Raw genomic sequence first — 7255 nt, 5'->3', positions numbered from 1 at the left:
CACACGACGCCCCGTCCAGGTGCACGCACGTAGGCCGGGCCGGGTGCACACCCGACGCCCTAGCAAGGTGCGCGCACCCGGGCAGGGCTCACACTTGGCGAACGGGGCGCACTTCGCGAGGGAGGGTGTGCACCTCGACGGGGGTGGGTGGCCGGGGTGGATTCGCACGTGGGTCGCGGTTTGCTAAGTACACACTGCGACAAGCTCATAACGGGTGCGATCATACCAGCGTTAGTGCACCGGATCCCATCAGAACTCCGCAGTTAAGCGCGCTTGGGCCGGAGTAGTACTGGGATGGGTGACCTCCCGGGAAGTCCCGGTGTTGCACCCTTTCTTAGTTTTTCGCCGGGCGTCGCAATGCTATTTGAATAAACCTTTTGCCCGTTTGCGTTCTCGTCGGGGCCGGGCCGGGCCGGGGTGCGCTGCCCGCACTACCGCGCGCGCGGGGGGCGACACCGAGCGCGCACCCGAGGCGCCCCGAGCACACAGGCCACGGTGCAACCCGGGCGTTGTGCGCGCACCCCGGTGCGCCCGAGGTGCTGCGCGCGCACCCAGGTGAAATCGGTGTGCACCTCGGCCAGTGCGCGCTCGGTCGAGTCGCGCACGTTGGCCAAGGTGCACGGTGATGTTTCTTACTCTAAGGTTCCGCACCAGACGCCCGGGACAGGTGAGCGAAGCTGGGCGGGGCCGGGTGCGCGGCCGGGGCAGGTGCACGCAGCTGGAGAGAGCTTTGGAGCACACCAGAGGTGCGCACCTTGGAGCACACTTCGGAGCGCACCAATGATGCGCTCCATTCAAAAGTTTCCTGAAAAGGCAAAAAAAGTTGAGATTATAGAATTTCCCACTTGAGAGATTGTAAAAAAAAAAAATTTAAAATGAAGGAAACGCGGGTGCCAAGGTGTGCGCGCCCGGGTGCGCAGCCCAGCCAAGGTGTGCGCACCAAGGCGCCCACCCTGGCGAAGGTGCACGCAAGGTGCGCACCCGAGGCAAACCGGACAATTAACCCAACTTTCGACTTCGCGCGCACCTGCGCACCTTGGAGCGCACTTCGGAGCGCTCCTTGTTGCGCACCAATCTTGGGCACCTCGGAGTGCACCATGGCGCCCACCAAGGTGCGCACCCGGGGCAAACCGAGCTCCGACTTCGTGCGCACCTTGGAGCGCACGAAAGGTGCGCACCATGGCGCCCACCAAGGTGCGCAGCCCAGCCAAGGCGTGCGCATCAAGGTGCGCACCCTGGCGAAGGTGCGCACCCGGGGCAAACCGAGCTCCGACTTCGTGCGCACCTTGGAGCGCACAAAGGGTGCGCAACCCAGCCAAGGTGTGCGCACCCCGGGCAAACCGAGCTCCGAATCGTGCGCACCTTGGAGCACACTTCGGAGCCCTCCTTGGTGCGCACCGATGTTGCGCACCTCGGAGCGCACCCGGGGAAAACAATGCAATTAACCCGACTTTCGACTTCGTGGGCACCTCGGAGCGCTCTCGGGTTCGCACCTCGGAGCACACCGAGGTGCGCACCTTTGATGCGCTGCCTTCACCAATTTCCAGAAAAGGCAAGAAAACATTGAGAAGGTGTGCGCACCGAGGTGCCCACCCTGGCGAAGGTGCACGCGAGGTGCGCACCCGGGGCAAACCGGGCTCCGACTTCGTGCACGCCATGCTGCGCACCTTGGAGGGCCATGGTGCGCACCTTGGAGCACACTTCGGAGCGCTCAATGGTGCCCAACCCAGCCAAGGTGCCCACCGCGGCGAAGGTGCACGCGAGGTGCGCACCCGGGGCAAACCGGGCTCCGACTTCGTGCACGCCGCACCTTGGAGCACACTTCGGAGCGCTCCTTGGTGCGCACCAGGGCGCGCAACCCAGCCGAGGTGCCCACCCCGGCGAAGGTGCACGCGGGGTGCGCACCCGAGGCAAACCGGGCTCCGACTTCGTGCACGCCATGGTGCCCACCGCGGCGAAGGTGCACGCGAGGTGCGCACCCGGGGCAAACCGGGCTCCGACTTCGTGCACGCCGCACCTTGGAGCACACTTCGGAGCGCTCCTTGGTGCGCACCAGGGCGCGCAACCCAGCCGAGGTGCCCACCCCGGCGAAGGTGCACGCGAGGTGCGCACCCGGGGCAAACCGGGCTCCGACTTCGTGCACGCCATGGTGCCCACCGCGGCGAAGGTGCACGCGAGGTGCGCACCCGGGGCAAACCGGGCTCCGACTTCGTGCACGCCGCACCTTGGAGCACACTTCGGAGCGCTCCTTGGTGCGCACCATGGTGCCCACCAGGGCGCGCAACCCCGCCGAAGGTGCACGCGAGGTGCGCACCCGGGGCAAACCGGGCTCCGACTTCGTGCACGCCGCACCTTGGAGCACACTTCGGAGCGCTCCTTGGTGCGCACCAGGGCGCGCAACCCCGCCGAAGGTGCACGCGAGGTGCGCACCCGGGGCAAACCGGGCTCCGACTTCGTGCACGCCATGGTGCGCACCAGGGTGCCCACCGCGGCGAAGGTGCGCACCCGGGGCAAACCGGGCTCCGACTTCGTGCACGCCGCACCTTGGAGCACACTTCGGAGCGCTCCTTGGTGCGCACCAGGGCGCGCAACCCAGCCGAGGTGCCCACCCCGGCGAAGGTGCACGCGAGGTGCGCACCCGGGGCAAACCGGGCTCCGACTTCGTGCACGCCATGGTGCCCACCGCGGCGAAGGTGCGCACCCGGGGCAAACCGGGCTAGGACTTCGTGCACGCCGCACCTTGGAGCACACTTCGGAGCGCTCCTTGGTGCGCACCATGGTGCCCACCAGGCCGCGCAACCCAGCCAAGGTGTGCGCACCAAGGTGCACGCGAGGTGCGCACCCGGGGCAAACCGGGGTCCGGCTTCGTGCACGCCGCACCTTGGAGCACACATCGGGGCGCTCCCGGGTTCGCACCGGCGTTGCGCACCGTGGTGGGCACCTCGGAGCGCACCGTGGTGGGCACCTCGGAGCACACCAAGGTGGGCAGCGAGGTGCGCACCTTTGATGCGATGCCTTCACTAATTTCCATAAAAGGCAAAAGAAAACGAGATTTTAAAATTTCCGTTTTGAAAGATAGTGAGAAAAAGGGAATGCTGGTGCCATCTTGAGCCCGCCCTGGTGCGCAGCCCAGCCAAGGTGTGCGCACCAAGGTGCCCACCCTGGCGAAGGTGCGCGCCCGGGCAATTAACCCAACTTCCAACTTCGCGCGCGCCAGGGTGGGAGCGCACCCAACAACCGGGCCTGGGAAGAGCCAATGCGAGAAACCCCACCAAACGCTCTGACAAAAAAAGAGGGGGCGCTCCAGTAACCCCGCTTCGGAGCGCACCCTGGGCAAACCCAGCCAGGGTGCCCACCCCGGCCAAGGTGCAGGCGAGGTGCGCACCCGGGGCAAACCGGGCTCCGACAACGTGCACGCCGCACCTTGGAGCACACTTCGTAGCGCTCCCGGGTGCGCACCTCAGAGCACACCAAGGTGGGCAGCGAGGTGCGCACCTTTGATGCGCTGCCTTCACTAATTTCCAGAAAAGGCAAAAAAAAGAGGAGATTTTAAAATTTCCGTTTTGAAAGATAGTGAAAAAAACGGAACGCGGGTGCCATCTTGAGCCCGCCCGGGTGCACAGCCCAGGTAAGGTGCCCACCCTGGCAAAGGTGCGCACCCGGGCAATTAACCCTACTTCCGACTTCGTGCGCGCCAGGGTGGCAACCGGGCCTGGGAAGAGCCAATGCGAGAAACCCCACCAAACGCTCCGACAAAAAAAGAGGCGGCGCTCCAATAACCCCGCTTCGGAGCGCAGCCGGGGCAAACCCAGCCAAGGTGCCCACCCCGACGAAGGTGCACGCGAGGTGCGCACCCGGGGCAAACCGGGCTCCGACAACGTGCACGCAGCACCTTGGAGCACACTTCGAAGCACTCCCGGGTGCCCACCGGCGTTGCGCACCGTGGTGGGCAGCGAGGTGCGCACCTTTGATGCGCTGCCTTCACTAATTTCCAGAAAAGGCAAAAAAAAATGAGATTTTAAAATTTCCGTTTTGAAAGATAGTGAAAAAAACGGAACGCGGGTGCCATCTTGAGCCCGCCCTGGTGCGCAGCCCAGGCAAGGCATGCGCACCAAGGTGCCCACCCGCGGTGCACACCCGGGGCAAACCGGGCTCCGACTTCGTGCAGGCCGCACCTTGGAGCACACTTCGGAGCGCTCCTTGGTGCGCACCATGGTGCCCACCAGGGCGCACCCGGGGCAAACCGGGCTCCGACTTCGTGCACGCCGCACCTTGGAGCACACATCGGAGCGCTCCCAGGTTCGCACCAGCGTTGCGCACCTTTGATGCGCTGCCTTCACTAATTTCCAGAAAAGGCAAAAAAAAACGATATTTTAAAATTTCCGTTCTGAAAGATAGTGAAAAAAACGGAACGCGGGTGCCATCTTGAGCCCTTCCTGGTGCGCAGCCCAGGCAAGTTGTGCGCACCAAGGTGCCCACCCTGGCGGAGGTGCGCGCCCGGGGCAAACCGGGCTCCGACTTCGTGCACTGCATGGTGCCCACCAAGGCGCGCAACCCAGCCAAGGTGCCCACCGCAGCGAAGGTGCACGCGAGGTGCGCACCCGAGGTGCACACCCGGGGCAAACCGAGCTCCGACTTCGTGCACGCCGCACCTTGGAGCACACTTCAGAGCGCTCCTTGGTGCGCACCAGGGCGCGCAACCCAGCCAAGGTGCTCACCCCGGCGAAGGTGCACGCGAGGTGCGCACCCGGGGCAAGCCGGGCTCGGACTTCGTGCACGCCGCACCTTGGAGCACACATCGGAGCGCTCCCGGGTTCGCACCAGCATTGCGCACCTTTGATGCGCTGCCTTCACTAATTTCCAGAAAAGGCAAAAAAAAAAAAAAAACGAGATTTTAAAATTTCCGTTTTGAAAGATAGTGAAAAAAACGGAACGCGGGTGCCATCTTGAGCCCGCCCTGGTGTGCAGCCCAGGCAAGTTGTGCGCACCAAGGCACCCACCCTGGCCAAGGTGGGTCACGGGGTGGGTCCTAGGGTGGGTAACGGGGTGGGTACTAAGGTGCGTGCCAAGGTGGGTCATGGGGTGGGTGCCAAGGTGGGCACCAGGGTGGGTGTGCACCAACCCTAGCCAGGGTAGGTCACGGGGTGGTTGTCGGGGTGGGCGTCAAGGAGCCAAGGTGGGTGGCAAGTAGCCAAGTTGCGTGCCAAGGTGGGTGTCGGGGTGGGTGCCAAGGATCCAAGGTGGGTGCCAAGGAACCAAGGTGGGTGTCTGGGTGGGTGCCGAGGTGGGAGCCAGGGTGGGTCCCAAGGTGAGTGCAAAGGTGGGTGCCAGGGTCAAGGTGAGTGCCAATGTGGGTTCCAAGGTGCCAGGGTCAGGGTGAGTGCCAATGTGGGTTCAAAGGTGCTAAGTTGGGTGCGAGGTTGGGTGCGAGGGTGGGTGGGTGCCAAGGTGTGCTAGGTGGAAGCCCGGGTGGGTCGGCATCCCATGGGTGTCGAGTTGGGTGCCTGATGGGTGCTTCTTGTCAAGTTTTAGTCGTCGGGACTCATTTCGAGCCTTAGAGGTCGTTTCTTGTCCGGTTGCCCTGTCTTCGACCTGGGAACCCAATTTTGGTCCTCGGGTCCCATTTTTTTTTGTCTCGCATCCCACTTTTGGCCTGTGGCCTTTTCGGGGTCGATTCTCGTTTTGGGCATCAGAGCATGTTTCTTCTCCTAAAACCCAATATTTGTTTATTAAGTCTCGGAACACATTTTTGTTCTCGTGGACCCATCATGGGTCTTGGAACGCATTTGTGGTCCTTGGGTCCCATTTTGCATCCCGAAACTTGTGTTTTGGTGCTTGATCCCTATTTTGGGTGCCCACCTTGCACCAAGTGCGCACCCGGGGCAAACCGAGCGCCTTGGTGCACCGGGGCAAGATCGAGCGTGCACCCGAGGCGCCCCGAACATGCACCAAGGTGCACTCGGCCCACATGTGAGCGCAGGTCGTTGCGCCCGAGGTGGTGTGTGGGCACCGCGTTGCAGACGGGACACTGCACGCACACGACGCCCCGTCCAGGTGCACGCACGTAGGCCGGGCCGGGTGCACACCCGACGCCCTAGCAAGGTGCGCGCACCCGGGCAGGGCTCACACTTGGCGAACGGGGCGCACTTCGCGAGGGAGGGTGTGCACCTCGACGGGGGTGGGTGGCCGGGGTGGATTCGCACGTGGGTCGCGGTTTGCTAAGTACACACTGCGACAAGCTCATAACGGGTGCGATCATACCAGCGTTAGTGCACCGGATCCCATCAGAACTCCGCAGTTAAGCGCGCTTGGGCCGGAGTAGTACTGGGATGGGTGACCTCCCGGGAAGTCCCGGTGTTGCACCCTTTTTTAGTTTTTCGCCGGGCGTCGCAATGCTATTTGAATAAACCTTTTGCCCGTTTGCGTTCTCGTCGGGGCCGGGCCGGGCCGGGGTGCGCTGCCCGCACTACCGCGCGCGCGGGGGCGACACCGAGCGCGCACCCGAGGCGCCCCGAGCACACAGGCCACGGTGCAACCCGGGCGTTGTGCGCGCACCCCGGTGCGCCCGAGGTGCTGCGCGCGCACCCAGGTGAAATCGGTGTGCACCTCGGCCAGTGCGCGCTCGGTCGAGTCGCGCACGTTGGCCAAGGTGCACGGTGATGTTTCTTACTCTAAGGTTCCGCACCAGACGCCCGGGACAGGTGAGCGAAGCTGGGCGGGGCCGGGTGCGCGGCCGGGGCAGGTGCACGCAGCTAGAGAGAGCTTTGGAGCACACCAGAGGTGCGCACCTTGGAGCACACTTCGGAGCGCACCAATGATGCGCTCCATTCAAAAGTTTCCTGAAAAGGCAAAAAAAGTTGAGATTATAGAATTTCCCACTTGAGAGATTGTAAAAAAAAAAAATTTAAAATGAAGGAAACGCGGGTGCCAAGGTGTGCGCGCCCGGGTGCGCAGCCCAGCCAAGGTGTGCGCACCAAGGCGCCCACCCTGGCGAAGGTGCACGCAAGGTGCGCACCCGAGGCAAACCGGACAATTAACCCAACTTTCGACTTCGCGCGCACCTGCGCACCTTGGAGCGCACTTCGGAGCGCTCCTTGGTGCGCACCAATCTTGGGCACCTCGGAGTGCACCATGGCGCCCACCAAGGTGCGCACCCGGGGCAAACCGAGCTCCGACTTCGTGCGCACCTTGGAGCGCACGAAAGGTGCGCACCATGGCGCCCACCAAGGTGCGCAGCCCAGCCAAGGCGTGCGCA

At 63.7% G+C, this 7255-nt stretch overlaps 2 non-coding genes across 2 annotated transcripts; both read left to right on the top strand.

Moving 5' to 3' along the window:
• The first annotated feature begins 212 nt into the window (after positions 1-212).
• Positions 213-331, top strand: LOC131873479 (5S ribosomal RNA). The gene has a single exon (XR_009371417.1). It is a non-coding gene; the product is annotated as a 5S ribosomal RNA (ribosomal RNA).
• Positions 332-6247: 5916 nt separating this feature from the next.
• On the top strand, positions 6248-6366 carry LOC131873478 (5S ribosomal RNA). The gene has a single exon (XR_009371416.1). It is a non-coding gene; the product is annotated as a 5S ribosomal RNA (ribosomal RNA).
• The last annotated feature ends 889 nt before the right edge of the window (positions 6367-7255 follow it).

This window comes from Cryptomeria japonica, unplaced genomic scaffold (assembly GCF_030272615.1).
Source record: "Cryptomeria japonica unplaced genomic scaffold, Sugi_1.0 HiC_scaffold_1831, whole genome shotgun sequence".
Lineage (NCBI taxonomy): Eukaryota > Viridiplantae > Streptophyta > Pinopsida > Cupressales > Cupressaceae > Cryptomeria > Cryptomeria japonica.
Note: the sequence above shows the minus strand (reverse complement) of the source record. Positions and strands in the feature narration are given on the sequence as shown.